Source organism: Orycteropus afer, unplaced genomic scaffold (genome assembly GCF_000298275.1).
Source record: "Orycteropus afer afer isolate SDZICR_OR568_19922 unplaced genomic scaffold, OryAfe1.0 scaffold00178, whole genome shotgun sequence".
NCBI lineage: Eukaryota > Metazoa > Chordata > Mammalia > Tubulidentata > Orycteropodidae > Orycteropus > Orycteropus afer.
This window is the reverse complement of record NW_006921765.1, coordinates 6,404,337-6,422,030: the sequence shown is the minus strand read 5'-3', so window position 1 is coordinate 6,422,030 and position 17,694 is coordinate 6,404,337.

The window sequence follows — 17,694 nt, the reverse complement described above, 5'->3', positions numbered from 1 at the left end:
TCCACTACCAGAGCGCCTTTACATTGATAGGGCATCATTCAAATAAAGAAAACCTTATTCCAAATGGGATTACATCCACTGATAAAGAAGTTAGGATTCCAAAGCATATTTTGGAGGAACATAATTCAATCTATAACAGTATGTGTATTTTGTGGTTGTGTTTGCTAGTATTTCTTCAGCTGACAGTGCTTTGGTTGCTGGGGCAAGGATACCTTCTGTTATGTACTTTTTGACATAATTACTGTTTTCAGTTCTTTACCCCTGCCTGATGTTCTTGACTCTGGAGCCATTCTTGATCATTTTTCTGTAAACCTCTGAGATTGTAGTTAAGAGAGTAGAATGGAGGAAATAGATTAGATAGTTCCCTAGCTTAGCAGGGGGCAAGGAGAGAATTTATGTGTTAGTTACATAGGCTTTATGCCAATCCACATTTTTAGCTCTGCATCTAACTCCTGCTTTCCGTCTGTAAAAATTTATTGACCAGTCCCTCATCTGCTGAAGTTTTCTTTATTCCTTGATTTTAGACTTTTTATTTTCTCTATTGTCATTTTAATAGGGTACTTAGAGAGTGAGAGGTAAACTTACAGGCAGAAGTCATCAAGTATGGAAAGTCACACAATTATATCTATACATCAAACAGTGGGCAACATAAATTACTCATATTGTTGTTAGTTGTTGTCGAGTTGGCTCCAACTCATGGCAACTCCATGTACCACAGAACAAAACATTGCCTGCTCCTGTACCATTTTTGTGATGGTGTGTTTGAGTTAGTTGTTTCAACTACTGTGTAGTTTTGAGTGCCTTTCAACCTAGGGGATTCGTTTTCCAGCACTATGTCAGACAGTATATTCTGTTGTGATCCATAGTTTTCATTTTTAGTCTGGGAGCTCCACTGAAACCTGCCCACTGTGGGTGACCCTGTTATTGTTAGGTGCCGTCGAGTCATCTCCAACTTATAGTGACCTTATGTACAACAGAACAAAACACTGCCTGGTCCTGTGCCAGCCTTACAATACTTGCTATACCTGAACCCATCATTGCAGCCACTGTGTTAGTCCTTCTCATTGAGGGCCTTCCCCTTTTTCACTGACTCTCTACTTTACCAAGCATGATATCTTTTCCAGGGAATAGTCCCTTCTGACAACATGACCAAAGTAGGTGAGACGAAGCCTGGCCATTTTGGCTTCCAAGGAGCATTACGGCTGCACTTCTTCCAGGACAGTTTGTTAGTTCTTCTGGTAGTCCATGGTACTTTCAGTATTCTTCACCAGTACCACAACTCAGAAGCATCAACTCTTCTTCGGTCTTCCTTATTCATTGTCCAGCTTTCACAGACATATGAGGCTTGGGTTATGCGCACCTTAGTCTTCACAGAGACATCTTTGCTCTTCGGCACTTTAAAGAGGTCTCTTGCAGCTGATTTGCCCAGTGCAGGACATTCACTTATTTATTGACTGCTGCTTCCATTGGTGTTGATTGTGGAACCAAGTAATAAGAAATCTTTGACAACTTCAATCTTTTCTCCATTTATCATGATGCTGCTTATTGGTCCAGTTGTGAGGATTTTCGTTTTCTTTATATTGTGATGTTATCCATACTGCAGACTGTAGTCTTTAATCTTCATCAGTAAATGTCATCCTCACTTTCAGCAAGCAAAGTTGTGTTGTCTGCATATAGCAGGTTGTTAGTTTTCATTCTTCGTCTGGGAGCTCCACTGAAACCTGCCCACTGTGGATGACCCTGTTGGTATTTGAAATACCAGTGACATAGCGTCCAGCATCATAGCAATACACAAGTCACCACAATATAACAAACTGACTGAGGTGATGATGGAAATTACTTATAACCAGAAGCTTATTCTGTAGCTTCTTGCTTATATTCAAGTACCTTTATCCATTTAAGGGTCAGCCTTACCTAAGAGATACTCTGTTTTTAACACTGATGAAGGAGCAGTCTTGAGATCTATTGCCAGGACTAGTATCAAGGCTAAAATAATGGCAAGCCCCTGTGTGTGATTAGGCTTAGTACTTCACCACTGTTTTATAGATTCCATAGGAGTCATGTACGTGGGAATGGGAGGGCTAAGCCATCAGTGGTGGCTGAGTGGTTAAAGCATTCAGCTACTAACCCACCAGCCACTCCCTGGGAGAAAGATGAGGCAGAAGATTTATAGCTTTGGAAACCCTATGGGGTGGTTCTACTCTGTCCCATAGGTTGCTATGGGTCAGAATTGACTTGATGGCAGTGGGTTTGCTTTTTTGGTTTTGACTCAACTTTCTCACTGCACTCAGGTACTAGAAGTATACTGGTTCTTTATTCTACTGTAGAAACATGTGCTGCTGCTCTTTTGATGAATCCATAAGCTGTTTGAGTATTTTAAGAAGTTAATTTTATTAAGACACCTAAAGGTTGGCGATTCAGACCCACTCAGTGGCTCCATGGGAGAAAAGAACTGACATCTCTGCTCCTGTAAAGATTGTTGTTGTTCTTGTTGTTATGTGCCATCGAGTCGGACCCGACTAGCAACCCCTCCTTGGGTTTCTGAAGCAATATCACTACAGAAGTAGATTGCCCAACCTTCCTTCAGAGGAGTGGCTGGTGGCTTTGAACCACCAGCCTTCTGGTTAGTAGTCAAATGCCTTAGGCACTACACTACCAGAGCAAAGATTACAGCCTAGAAAACTCTGGGGCAGTTACACTTTGTCACATGGAGCTAATATGAGTTGGAATTGACTAGATGGCTTACAACAACAAAAACAAGATCAATGAAGGAAGAAAAGTTTAAAAGAAAACAAAATTAGGGCCTTCAATGTAAGAAATATTTGTAGTACAAAAGCAGGGGCAAACGCATATTAATAAAGTTTATTTGTTGTTGTTGTTATTTGCCCTTCACAGGGACCCCTCCTTGGGTTTCCGAGGCAGTATCACTACGGAAGTAGGATTGCCCAACCTTCCTTCCCAACCTTCCTTCCGAGGAGTGGCTGGTGGGTTTGAACTGCCAGCCTTCTGGTTAGCAATCAAGTGCCTTAGGCACTACGCTACCAGAGCTCCTAAAGTTTATTTAATTAATAATAATACAAACCAGGATGCTCAGACTTTTAACCCCAGGAAACTAGGATCTGTGCCACTTCTGAGAGTGTGGTGCTCCTCAGTTCTTTAAAACTGCTCTCCAAATAAGCAGTATGTCAACAGTGGCTGTTTCCAGGTGGTTTTCGCTTGCTTTTTCTATTTAACTTTGTTTTACGTATTTCCTGCAATATGTAAAGGCAGTCTGTTATTTGTATAGTCAGAGAGGAAGAGGTATTTCCTAAGGAGTTCTGGTAGCATAATGCCTAAGGCACTTGACTGCTAACCAGAAGGCTGGTGGTTCAAATCCACCAGCCACTCCTCGGAAGGAAGGTTGGGCAATCCTACTTCCGTAGTGATACTGCCTCAGAAACCCAAGGAGGGGTCGCTATGAGTCGGGGCCGACTCGATGGCAAATAACAACAACAACAACAATTTTTGTGAGCCCAGTGGCACAGCTACTCCTTCCTCTGCTCAGACCATCTTAGACTGACCTCCTTTCCTCTATAAAAATGTGTTTTTAGGTCTTTTCTACCCTGTTTTTCTCTCACCTATTTTTCTTCTTCAATTATTTTCACTGGCTACTTTTACCTGCTACCTGCTCAGTGAAGCAATGCATTAGAGCATTTCTTCCCAGATATTCTAGTCTTTCTAGTTGTTCTTAAGGCCTCCGTGGCAGTTACCAGTTTTTTTTTTGTTTTGTTTTGTTTTTTGTTTTTTGTTTTTTGAGGCAGGGGAGGGCAGCTTTTGGATTTTTGTTTCAGATTTAAACGTTTTCATCTCTCGGCTAATTTACATATCAAAGAGTTGTGTTTTTGTGGGGGTTTTTTTAAAGTTAATTTTTGTTAGAAAAAGAGAATATCCTGAGTGTAGTACATTAGCTAGTTTAAGGTTATGAATTTAGCCACTTTCCTAGATTCCTTTCATTTCATCATTCTCTTGTTCCTAAGGGATTATTGAAACTGACCCAGGGTCCTTTAAGTACATCCTTAAAATCATGTTAGTTTTTTCAAAATCAGTAAATACTTATGTTGTTGTTATTATGTGCTGGTGAGTCGGACCCGACTCATAGCAACCCCTCCTTGGGTTTCCGAGGTGGTATCACTACGGAAGTAGATTGCCCAACCTTCTTTCCGAGGAGTGGCTAGTGGGTTTGAACTGCCAGCCTTCTGGTTAGCAGTCAAGTGCCTTAGGCACTATGCTACCATGTTGTTGTTGTTATGTGCTTTGGAGTCAGACCTAACCCATAGCAACCCCTCCTTGGGTTTCCAAGGCAGTCTCACTACAGAAGTAGATTGCACGACCTTCCTTCCGAGGATTGGCTGGTGGGTTTGAACCACCAGCCTTCTGGTTAGCAGTCAAGTGCCTTAGGCACTACGGCACCACAGCTCCTATGCTACCAGAGCTCCTGTAAATGCTTAAATTGATGCTTAAAACAGAAAGAAGGATATAATCACCTATAATCTTGTCACCCTGAGATTATTTCTACCGTTCAGTGACACATGATAAGAATAGGTTTGTAGGAGGGTTTCTAACTGGTTTGAACTGGTTCAGTCATGGCCAAAAGAAGTGAAACAAGGATGGGCTAGAATTTGTAAAATGTGAGTGCCTGTAACAATAATCAGAACAGGAAAAATTACAGGTCAAAGCCTTGGAATGGGAGACATGGAATAGAAGTAGATTAGTGCCAGGACTGTGGAGACTGACATGTTCAAGCAGTGTGTTTGGCCACCATCTTTGAGCAGAGTACTTTTGTTTCAGACTCTGCCATGCAGGAGATTTGGTTGCTGTGCACCACACATGCTGCCTTTGTTTCCTGAGAGCATAATAAATTTCTACTACCAGGAAGGCAAGCAGTATTTTCCCATTCCAGTTACTGTTCCAGGCACCCACATTTTGCAAAGTTCATTCTAACTCTGGAGCTCTTCTTTGGCCATGACTGAACCAGGAAGGACTGGCTTAAAGCCTTGGTTTGTAGAACCATATTTTGATCTTTAACTTTAAAGTACGTATCAGTTGTTTAATTGAAATTTTTTAATAGGTAGGTCATGTATCTGAAGCACAAGAAAAAGCTGAGCTGAAGAAATGGACTTGGGAGTCATTAGAAGTTATTATTTGAAGCCCTTGGAATAGATGAGACAATGGGGGGGGTGCAGGGAAAACGTAAAGTGAATGGACAAGAGAACCTAAGATAGCATCCTGCCTAGAGGACCTGCAACATTTGGGGAATGAGCACAGGAAGAAGAGCTTCTACCAGATGATTGAGAGAAAAACCAAGAAAAGATAGTATCCAGAAGAAAAGAGAATGGAGTCAAGTGTTTATGCTTCTAAGAGGCAAAGGAAGATTGTTGTTAGCTGTTGTGAGTCAGGCCCCTAGCTCAAGGCAATCCCATGCACAACAGAACTAAATGTTGCCCTGATCATCATGCACAATCCCAAAATTGTGGTGGGTCAGACCATTGTTATCCATAGGGTTTTCATTGGCTGATTTTCAGAAATAGATCACCAGGCCTTTCTTCCTAGTCTGTCTTAGTCTAGAAGCTCTGGTTAAACCCATTCAGCATCATAGCAAAGCATAAGCTTCCACTGACAGACAGGTGGTGGTTGCACATGAAGTGTATTTGGCCAGAATCAAATCTTTGTCTCCCCCATGGAAGGTGAGAATTCTACCACTGAACCACCTTGCTATAAGTGTACCCATCCCACATAAAGCTTTCTTTGGTCTTCCTCCAGTACAATTGTTAATCTACTCTCTACCTCATACATCCATGTTAAGGTTAGCACAAACTTGTTTAAAAATATTTGTTTATAATTCTAAAGCCAAAATCCAAACAAACCCACTATCATCAAGTTGATTCTGATTCATAGTGACTCAGAATAGAACTATGCCATAGCATTTCTAAGGCTATAAATCTTTTATGGGAGCAGACTGCCTCATCTTTTTCCCATGGAACGGCTGGTAGGTTCAAATTGCTGACCTTTTGGTTAGCAGCCACATGCTTTTAAACACTGTACCACCAGAGCTCCTTGTATATAATTCTATTTCCCAAAAATGACTATAGACCTTTTCAAAGTGTATGGCCCACGTCTTAGTCATCTTGATGAGACAATATTGCATTATGTTTTAACACCATGGACTCTGGAGTCAGAGTCCCATGTTTATTGTGTAATAACTGTGTGACCCTTGGCAAATTACTTAATATCTCTGCACCTCAATTTCCTTATATGTGTTATCCGTGATATATGATGATAATGGTACCAACTCTATAGAGTTGTGAGGCTTAGAAGAGTTAACATAATGTAGAAAACAGTGACTGACCATAGGAAATGGTCTGTGATATTTGGTGGAGTTGAGCTGCAAGTGGTAATGGTAGTTTCTTAGCACAGTGCCTGGCCTTGAACAGATACTTGAACATAAAAATTCATCCATTGTGGTAGTTAAGTTTGTGTGTCAACTTGCCTGGACCTGGTTGAGTGGCTGGGAAGCTGTATAGTATTCTGCATGATGAGACTGGTAATCAACTCCATGGTGGAATCTACTGTGAGCAGCTGAGCAGCTGCCTTAGGGATGTGGTCTGCTTCCTGTATATAAGGAGAAGCTTTGGGGAATGGTCTCTAGCTTATGGCACACTTGAACCCTGCATGTAGCTGAGTCTTTGTTTAGCAGCCTGCCATGCTCTGCCAATCCTGGGACTTTCAATGTACTTGAATCAATGGTCTGCCATGTTGTTTGGTAATATCGGGACTGTGCCATTTTATTTGTCAACCTTGGGCTTGTTAGCCTTAGCAGGCAGTAGTTTCCTGAGTGAAGAGGTGCCTCTAGCTCCAGTGGGGCAGGAGCAAGAGACAGAGCTGAAGCCCAGGATCGAGGCCCCTATAGCCTGGCACTTTGAACTCAGACTTCTAGCCTCTCAAACTGTAAGAGAAAACTCTTGTTTATTCAAACCATCCCATTTGTGGTATATCTTGTCAGAGCAGTACTAGGTAACCAGAACAACCACTAATACAGTTCTTTGGTGGTTTTGTTTGTGTGTCAACTTGGCTAGGCCTGGTTGAGTAGCTGGGCAGCTGGATGTAGTATTCCCCATGATGAGACTGGTAATCATATAGTTGGGAAGGAAAACACCAAAAAATAAAGTAGACCTGTCCAAAGCAGGTGAGAATTCTTGTGTGTAGGGTTAACCATTAGTCTTAAACAGATGAGGGATAGATATTGATCACAAAAGGTATTTGTTTGACATAAAAGAAATAATACTACAGATTTATCCATTCATCCTATTTTTTATAGCTCAGAAAATTACAAGTAACAATTGATCTACTTAGACATTCAGCATATATTTGAACGCTTATTACATATACTGTATAAACACTTAGTATGAAGCATACTGTGCTAGGGACTGGTGACATGATGATAAATAATACAGACAGTGTATTTGCCCTAAAAGAATTTGTTCTTGTGGGAGAGGCTAATTGCGAGTATTGAAAGATACAAAATGAAGAGCTGAAGTATAAATTAATCACTTGGGATGGAGGGATGAATAACCAGATTACATGCAATGATATTTAATCTCAGGGTGGGATAGGAGGGCAGACATTTGCATAAGATAACAGTGTAAATAACCAAAGGCTGTGAAACAGGAAAGTGCATAATGTATTGTAGAATTAAGAGATGCCTGTTCAGTGTACCAAATGTGAGTGATCAGCATGGTGGCATTGAGGAAGAGGAAGACATAAAGAGGTATGTGGGAGGTATAGACAACAAAGGTGAACCCTTTTGCACATACAGTACTGCGTTGTCAGTGAAGGCAAACATGGGTATATGGGTGAATAGATGGGTGGACAGGCTGAATTAGTAGGTATGTCTATGAAGTAGGGTATACTTGTACCCAAGAACATGTTTAGGGTTGGCAGAGAGTGGTCCTCCTATAAGTATATTTGTATGATCTGAATTTCCAAGTATATAGTAGAGCTGACAAGGGACAAGGTTGTAGTGACTACTTGGTCACAGCAGCTACCCAGAGGGACTGAGTAGTTGAACCTGTGAGCTCGGAACCATAGTCACAGGGGACATCAAGCTCAATTGGCAGAATATACTACACAAAACATTGTTCTACCTCCTACTTTGGCGGGTAGCAACTGGGATCTTAAAAGCTTGTAAGCAGCCATCTAGATGCAACAATGGGTCTCTCCTCGTCGAGAGCAAAGAAGAATGAAGAAAACCAAAGATTCATAGAAACAATTAGTTCTAGCGACTGGTACACCATATGATCCACAGCCTATACGACTATGAAACCAGAAGAACTAGAGGGTGCCCGGCTACCACTGTCAACCACTCAGAGGGGGATCTATGTAGGAGATCCTGGGTAGGGAGGGAGAACAATGTGGAACAAAACTCAAAATCATTTGGAAAAAAAAAGGGGGGGAGAGCAGGTTTGCTGGTCTGATAGAGCCTAGTGAAACCCCTGAGACTATGGCCCCTAGTCTGGAATTGAACTCATATGTGTGGCTTCCAGCCAAACAAAAGAGGCATGTGAGTTGAACATTTACCTGAGGTAGATACACTCCTTGGAGAGATCAATCATGGGAGAGAGAAGGGCTGTTTATGCACAGGGAGACAGCTCAGGGGGCAGGAGTGCGTGGAGGGATGGACACAGGGAAGAGGTACCTATCGGGAAGAAGTGGGAGGGGAGCAATTGTGTTGTGGGAAATTGTAGTCAATGTCATGAAACAAAGTGTATGTGAACTTCTGTATGAAAAGTGAATTTGCTCAGTAAATTCTCACACATATCACAATTACAAAAAAAGAGAGAGAGAGACGCCTATTGTGTGGCTGTAGTAAGATCCCTGGATGGTGCAGACAGTTTGGGCTCAACTACTAACCTAAAGGTTGGCAATGCAAACTCACCCAGCAGTTGCTCCAAGAGAAAGACCTGGTAATTTAACCTCCTTCAAGATTACAACCCAAAAAAAAAAAATTATGGAGCAATTCTACTCTGTAACACATGAGGTCACTAAGAGTCAGAATCAGCTTGAAGGCAGCAGATTTAGCTTTTTGTTGTTGTTTTTTGGGTTCTGTGGTGTGTGTGTGTGTGTGTATTAGGAATAGTGAATGAAGGGAAGAGTTGGACTAGATGTTGTTAAAGAAGGTATGTACAAATCAAAACAACAATGAGATACCATCTTGCCCCAGGACTAGTAAACTCATTGCCATCCAGTCGGATTCGAATCTGACTCATAGCGACCTCTCCTTGGGTTTCCAAGGTGGTATCATTATGGAAGTAGATTGCCTGACCGCAACCTTCCTTCCAAAGAGTGGCTGGTGGATTTGAACTGCCAGCCTTCTGGTTAGCAGTCAAATGCCTTAGGCACTACGCCACTAGCACTAGTAGCAAAATTAAACAAGACAGAAAATAACGAATGCTGGTGAGGATGCAGAGAGATTGGGACTCTCATACACTGCTGGTGGGAGTATAAGATGGTACAACCACTGTGGAAAGCAGTATGGTGATTCCTTAAAAAGTTGGAATTAGAAATACCATTTGACCCAACCATTCCATTACTAGGTATATATCCTAAAGAAGTGAGAGCCAGGACAAGAACAGATATATGCACACCCATGTTCATTGCAGCACTATTTACAATAGCCAAAAGATGGAAACAACCTAGGTGCCCATCAGCAGAAGAATGGATAATCAAACTATGGTCCGTATACGCAATGGTATACTATGAAACCCTAAAGAATAACTTAGAATCTGCAAAACACCACATAACGTAGATGAACTTGGAAGACGTTATGCTGAGTGAGGTAAGTCAGTCACAGAAGGACAAATGTTGTATTAGTCCGTTATTGTAAAAAGTCAGGAAATGTTTATATATATGGAAGGAAATTTTCTTTGTTGGTTACCAGGGGTGAGAGGGGAAGGGAGAGAACATGTTAGATAGGTAGAGACAAGTGTAGATTTGGGTGAAGAGAAGGGCAATGTACCAAATGTGAGTGATCAACACGGTGGCATTGAGGAAGAGGAAGACATAGATAGAGAGGTACATGGGTGGTGCAGACAACAAAGATGAACCCTTTTGCACATACAATACTGCATTGTCAGTGAAGGCAAACATGGATATAAGGATGGATAGATGAGTGGACAGGCTGAACTAGTAGGTATGTCTGCAGGGGTGAGTGTGCCTAAAACCATGTATAGGGTTGGCAGACAGTGTTTCTGAAAAGTATTGGTATGTTCTGTAAGAATTTCCAGGTATAGAATAGAGCTGACAAGAGACCAGATTGTAGTCACTTCTTGGCCACAGCCAGCTTTCCAGAGGGAGAGAGTAGTTGGACCTGTGGGCTCAGGACCATAGTTGCAGGGGACATCAAGCTCAATTGGCAGAACATACTACACAAAACATTGTTACACATCCTACTTTGGTGAGTAGTGACTGGGATCTTAAAAGCTTGAAAGCAGACATCTAGATACAACGATGAGTCTCTCCTCATCCACAGCAAAGAAGAATGAAGAAAACCAAAGATTCATGGAAACAATTAGTCCAAGTGACTAGTACACCATACGATCCTTGGCCTATATGACTATGAGACCAGAAGAACTAGATGGTGCCTGGCTACCACTGTCAGCTACTCAGAGGGATATCTATGTAGGAGACCCTAGATAGAGTGGGAGAACAATGTAGACCAAAACTCAAAATCATTTGGGAAAAAAAAGGGACTGGGTTTGCTAGTCTGATAGAGCCTGATGGAACCCCTGAGACTATGGCCCCTAGCTGCCCTTCAGGTCTGGAATTGAACCCACTCCTGTGATTTCCAGCCAAACAAAAGACAGGCATATGAGGTTGACATTTACATTAGGTAGATGCACTCCTTGGAGAGAACAATCATGGGAGAATAGAAGGACTGTTATGCACAGAGACATAGCTCAGGGTGCAGGAGTGCATGGAGGGAAGGGCACAGGGAAGTGGTAACTATGGGGAGGAAGTAGGAGACAAGCTGTTGCATTGTGGTAAATTGTAGTCAATGTCATGAGACAAAGTGTGTGTGAATTGTATGGAAAGTTAATTTGCTCTGTAAACTTTCACCCAAATCACACACACACACACACACACACACACTCACAAAGGTATGTAGATGCCAGGTCTGGCAGATGAATGAGGAGTTGAATTTTATTTTACACAGTGAGAAGCCCTCTGGATGGTTTTAAACCATGGTTAAAATTCAATTTGTCTTTTAAAATCCCTTTTGCTATTACATAATTTTTTCTCTTGTTGTAAAGTGCTTTAGATTGTTTTTGGATACTATGAGTCGATTTCCTACCTGTACTAACCCCATGTGACAAAGTAGAATTGCCCATAGTGTTTCCTAAACTGTAATCTTTACTGAAGCAGATGGTTTGGTCTTTATTCCAGGGAGTAGCTGTGTGGGTGTGAACCACCCACCTTTTAGTTAGTAGCCAAGGGCTTAACAATGACACCACCAGGGCTCATTGTACTTTGCTGTTGTTGTTATGTGCCGTCAAGTAGGACCCGACTCATAGCAACCCCTCCTTGGGTGTCCAAGGCAGTATCACTACAGAAGTTTGCCCCATCTTCCTTCCAAGGAGTGGCTGGTGGGTTTGAACCGCCAGCCTTCTGGTTAGCAGTCAAGTGCCTTAGGCACTATGCTACCAGAGCTCCCCATTGTACTTTAGATAGATTTAATATATAAAATTAAAAAAAAAAAAAACGGGTATCTTTGCCCAAGATACTAATGTCCTGAGTCATTTACCAGAAAGAGTTCTTACCTTAGCAATCAGTTTGATTTGAAAATCAGTTTACATCTTGGGTATTAGAAAACTGAGTTATAAAGGTAAATTAATGCTTATATAAAATAATTTGTTAGTACCAGAGGATAGTTTTGAACATTAAGTCTGAATTCCTTGTTAACACCATTGGCATTTCTGAAAATTAATAGTCTGAATATGGATTTATTGTATATACAAATTCCACAGTAATTTATTCTTTCTATTTGTTCCATTAAAAAATAGAGTGGCTCTAATGTGTGTTATGGTTCATGCTGCATTAAAAGCATTAATGTGGTATGTTTTTCATTGAATATACTTTATCTGTTCACAATAAATTTATTCTTTGTAATTCTAATCATCATACATTTGGGTTAGGTCATTCAACAAATATTTGAATGCCTTCTATGTGCCAGGCACTGTTCTGGGATCTTAAGATACATCAGAAAAAGAACCCTACCTTTTGGGAGCTTACCTTCCAGTGGGAGGCGGCCAGTGATAATGATCATAATAACTATAATTAGTAGGTTGATTGTTAGAAGATGGTGTGTGCTATGAAATAAAGAAAAGGTAGAACAGTTAGTGCCAGAGGGAGCATTAACTATGTGTTAAGTAGGGTGGTCAAGGTAGCATCATTAAGAGGGTATGATTCTGTCAAAGGCTTGGAAATGAAATTACTTGTGCAGATACATGGAGGAAAAACATTCTAGGCAGAAGGAACACACAGTACAAAGAAAGGTCCTAAGGCTGTAGTCATGTGTGAGGAACAGTGAAGAGGCCAGTGTCCTGAAAGGAGGGAGGGGTAGGAGTTCCTCAACTTTCTAGGAGTAGGTTCCTCCTTGTCAATTTCAGAATGTTCATAAGCCAAAATAAATTAATAATTACATAAAGGATTTCTACCCTGTGAATGTTCCACAGAAGGTAATCTATTAAACACCCAGACTCATGTATTAACTTGAATTAGGTGATTCCAAGTTTCTTAAATTCAGTTTATATGGCAGCTAAAAAAACACACACACATAAAAAGGGCCCCTTTTCTGTGAATAAGAAATTTAAGTTGGATTACATGCTTATGAGCTAGTATTTTGTAAAAACTAAACAATTAACTGTTTCAGTCTCCAAGTTAAAAGTGAAAAAAGGCTTTGTTGTACATTACAGTATGGACAAAGTACAAGTGCACTTGTCTCTAAGAGGGGTGATGATGGGGATGCAGACTGGGCTTAGTTGGGGAAAATGCTTTTTAAGAATAGATTTTGTTCTTTTACTTCTGTCATTAGTAGCTCAAAATCCTTTTAAATTTTAATTGAACAATCTACATACTCTTTTCTTTGACTCATTAAAATTTTCCATGTGTTTCTTAAGTTTCCAATCTTAAATTGGGCACGCTGCTTTAATAAGGCTCTGATCAGTGACCAGTATAGTACAGTATTGCCACAGTCTTGTGCATTTAAATGCATTCATTGTATGGTATCTTAGTTATTTGTTGCTACTATAACAGAAATAACACAAGTGGGTGTCTTTAGCAAACAGAAATTTATTTTCTCACAGCTTTGGAAGCTGGAAGTCTGAATTCAGAACACTGGCTCTAGGGGAAGGCTTTCTCTTCCTGTGGGCTCTGAAGTTACTTGTCCTTCAGCTTCTGCTTCCTGGTTGCTTGGAGCCCTCCATGTGTCTTGGCATCGATCTTCCCTTATCTGTGCTCTACTCACTTGTTCCAACTCTTTTATACCTCAAAAGAAATGACGCAAGATCTACCCTATATCCAGCCTCATTAACATGATAACAAAGACAACTCATTCCCAAATAGGATTTGGGCATACAAAAAAAAAAAAATTCACTGCTGTGGAGTCGGATCGAACTCCAACATGGTATCACTACAAAAGTAGATTGCCCAATCTTTCTTCCTAACCCAAATTAATGATGATTAGAATTACAAAGAATAAATTTATTGTGAACAGATAAAGTATATTCAATGAAAAACATACCACATTAATGCTTTTAATGCAACATGAACCATAACACACATTAGAGCCACTCTATTTTTTAATGGAACAAATGGAAAGAATAAATTACTGTGGAATTTGTATATACAATAAATCCATATTCAGACTATTATTTTTCAGAAATGCCAATGGTCTTAACAAGGAATTCAGACTTAATGTTCAAATCTATCCTCTGGTACTAACAAATTATTTTATATAAACAATAATTTACTTTTATAACTCAATTTTCTGATACCCAAGATGTAAACTGATTTTCAAATCAAACTGATTGCTAAGGTAAGAACTCTTTCTTCCAAGGAGTGGCTGGTGGGTTTGAACCACCAGCCCTCTGGTTAGCAGTCAAAGCCTTAGGCACTATGCCATCAGATCTCCTAGGCTTTGGGCATAGAGTTTAGGATTTACAACATGTATTTTTTGGGGGGAGGGCCATAATTCAATCCTTAACGTATATATTCAGCATCACCTTTGTTTCAAATGCACACACACACACAACGTCACTGCCGTCGAGTTGATTCCGACTCATAGTGACCCCCTTTGGGTTTCCCATGTGTTACAGAGTAGAACTGCTCCATAAGGTTTTCTTGGCTGTAATTTTGACAAGGAGAAGCAGATTGCCAGGCCAACATTTAGATTTAGTTGAGCCCAAACCATTTACACCACCTACAGACCTAGATGCACAATACTCTATATCAAGAACCATGCTCATTTTATCCAGTGAGAGCTAGAGCTGATCCAGCCACGCTTACTTATAGCTAATCTTTTCCATTTTGTTTCTGGTTTTTCCCTCCCATAAATAGTGTCCTTTTATAGTTTCTGAGACTTCTTTCTCTGATTCCTTTTGATTTGTCATGGCTGTTTTATATTTGAATCCTCTTCTGTGAAATGCGGATCATTGTTTCTAGCTTAGTTTCCCATGAGGTCAAAGTTGATGTACATCACTAAAGAAAATATTCAGAACCACTGGGCTTTGACTTTCTGAGGGAAAACATTCCACTTTCTTCTCACAGTAGGAAAGGAAAATAGTACAAGTTCATAGACCTGTGGGCTTGAAGGACCCTTGAGTTTACTAAGCCTTTAATTACTTCTTCTAGGCAGGACTGTATATAAATCACCCCAAAATTTAGTAACCTACCCTCTATTTCTTTAAAAGGAAATACTGTAACCTCTTTTGTTTTCCAGTTCCATGGCTGTTCTAAGGAGAAAGGTCATTTACCTAGCATTTCAATCCCAAAAAAAAAAAAACCAAACTCTCTGCCATCGAGTCTTTTCTGTCTTGTAATGAATCCCACTGGGTTTCCAAGGCTGTAAATCTTTACAGAAGGAAACCGCCCCATCTTTCTTCTGCAGAGCAGCTGGTGGTTTCAAACCACCAACCTTATGATTAGCAGCCAAATTCCTTATTTACTATACCACCAGGGCTCCATTTTGTTGTTGTTGTTGTTGTTGTTGTTTGCCGTCGAGTCGGCCCCGACTCATAGCGACCCCTCCTTGGGTTTCCGAGGCAGTATCACTACGGAAGTAGGATTGCCCAACCTTCCTTCCGAGGAGTGGCTGGTGGGTTTGAACCGCCTGCCTTCTGGTTAGCAGTCAAGTGCCTTAGCCACTATGCTACCAGAGCTCCCAGGGCTCCATTTAGTAGCCATTTAATAGCTATTGAATGACAAAATTAAGAGAGAATTTTAATGCACTCAAAAACAAGCTTATTCTTTTTTCTCTTTTTTTTTAATATAAAATTTTAATCAAATTAATATTTGTCTGCCATGTAGTTAGTGGTTTACCCTCCTTTCCCCACCCGCTCCTGGTAACCATCAAAGAATATTTCTTTCCATGTCAAACCCTTTTCTTAACTTTTTACAGTATTCTTGTGCAGTTTGTTCTTAAGTTCATCCATGTTATGAGATATTTTGCAGATTCATCATTGTTCTTTAACATAGCATAGGAACATTCCATTATGTGTCTGTACCATAGTTTATTGATCGGTTCCTCCATTGATGGGCATTTAGGTTGTTTCCATCTTTTGCTATTGTGCATAGTACTGTGGTCAACATGGGTGTGTATATATCTGTTCATGTCACAGCTTTTACTTCTCTAGGATATCTACCTAGTAGTGAGATTTCTGGATCATATGGGATTTGTATTTCCAGCTTTATAAGAAAGCACCATGCCGTTTTCCACAGTGGTTATACCATTTTACAGTCACACCACCAGTGTATGAGGATTCCAGTCTCACCACACCCCCACCAGCATTTGTTGTCGTCTGATTTTTTTTTTTAACTTTGCTCTTATTGCTGGACTGAGATGATGATCTCATTGTTTTAGTGGTTAAGGCATTTGGCCGTTAACAAAAAGGTCAGCGGTTAGAACCCACCAGCCACTTCTGGTAAGATGGAGCATTAGGGGGACAAGCAACCACAGACCCTCTTTAACAAAGAAAAGAAAAACCAATTGACAGAGATACAGAAGATAATCCTGGAGCCCTGAGCTTTGAAAGGAACTATACAGAAGTGAAAGGAACTGTACAGAAGTGTCAGCCATTCCTCAGAAAGAAGGTTGGGCAATCTACTTCCGTAGTGATACTACCTCGGAAACCCAAGGAAGGGGTCGCTATGAGTTAGGTCTGACTTGATGGTACATAACAACAAAAACAAATACAGAAGTGGATTAGGCACCAATCAGTGGAAAAACCTGAATGAAAACTGTGAGTACAGAGATGGTCAGAGCTGCATACTGTCAGCTACCCTGACAGGACCAACAGCCTGAATATTTCCAAGTGGTGTTGGGACCTGAAGGTTGACCTAAAGATCAGCCCTGGTCACCAAGGGCTGTAGGGACAACTGCACTGGTGGCCTTTGACTAGGAAGGGAAACATCAAGAAGAGAGACAACCTGAGCTGTTGACTTTTTGCTGTCCAGAGGGTGCAGCCATTTTTTATTGTTTACATGCAGCGGCCATTTTGAATATTTAAAGTGACTGAGGGCACAGTCATTTTGAATGTTTACAGATGGTGACCATTTTGGATATTTAAAGTGACCAAGGACGCAGCCATTTTGAATCTTTAAAAGTGGCAACCATTTGGGGTTTTAAAGTGATAGCATTCTCATTTGGATTCCAGGGACCTAGGAATAGGCTCTGTTTGCCAAGGTCGGCATGGCCATATAAGAGGCTGACAACAGGAAAGGAGATAGGTGGTGAATATATAAGTCCTGTCAACTAGTGAATAGAGGAGTATACCGGAGTACCCTGTTTGTGTAGATAACATATGTTGTTGTTGTTGTTGTTATGTGCCGTCGAGTCGACCCTGACTCATAAGAAAACGAAAATCATGGGCAAGTCACTCCAACATACAATCACCAATAAAATATAAACACAACAACGTCACAATGCCTCAGAGACAACAGAGCATCACAGTCCACACAAAGAAGCAAGATAAAGCAGGAGAAACAAGGGACCAGGATGCAGACCCAAAACATATCCCTGAGTAAGATATAGCATTGGAACTCCCTGATAAGGAATTCAAAAGAATTATATTTAGGTATCTTCAACGAAAACCCAGAGGAAGTAAAACACAGAGAAAACCCTAGAACAATTTCAAAAGACAATACAAGAACAAAATGACAAAATAAATGGAAAAGTAGAAATGATATAAAGGCTACAGACAGAAATCCAGAAGATTAATACTAAATTTTCAGACATAGATAAGACATTGAATGGGCAGAATTGAATCAGTGGAAGACAGAATTGGTTAGATTGAAGGCAAATACCTGAACACTTCTTTGGAAAGGGATTAACCAGAAAAAAGATCAGGACAAAATGAAGAAAGCCTAAGGTTCATGTGGGATACC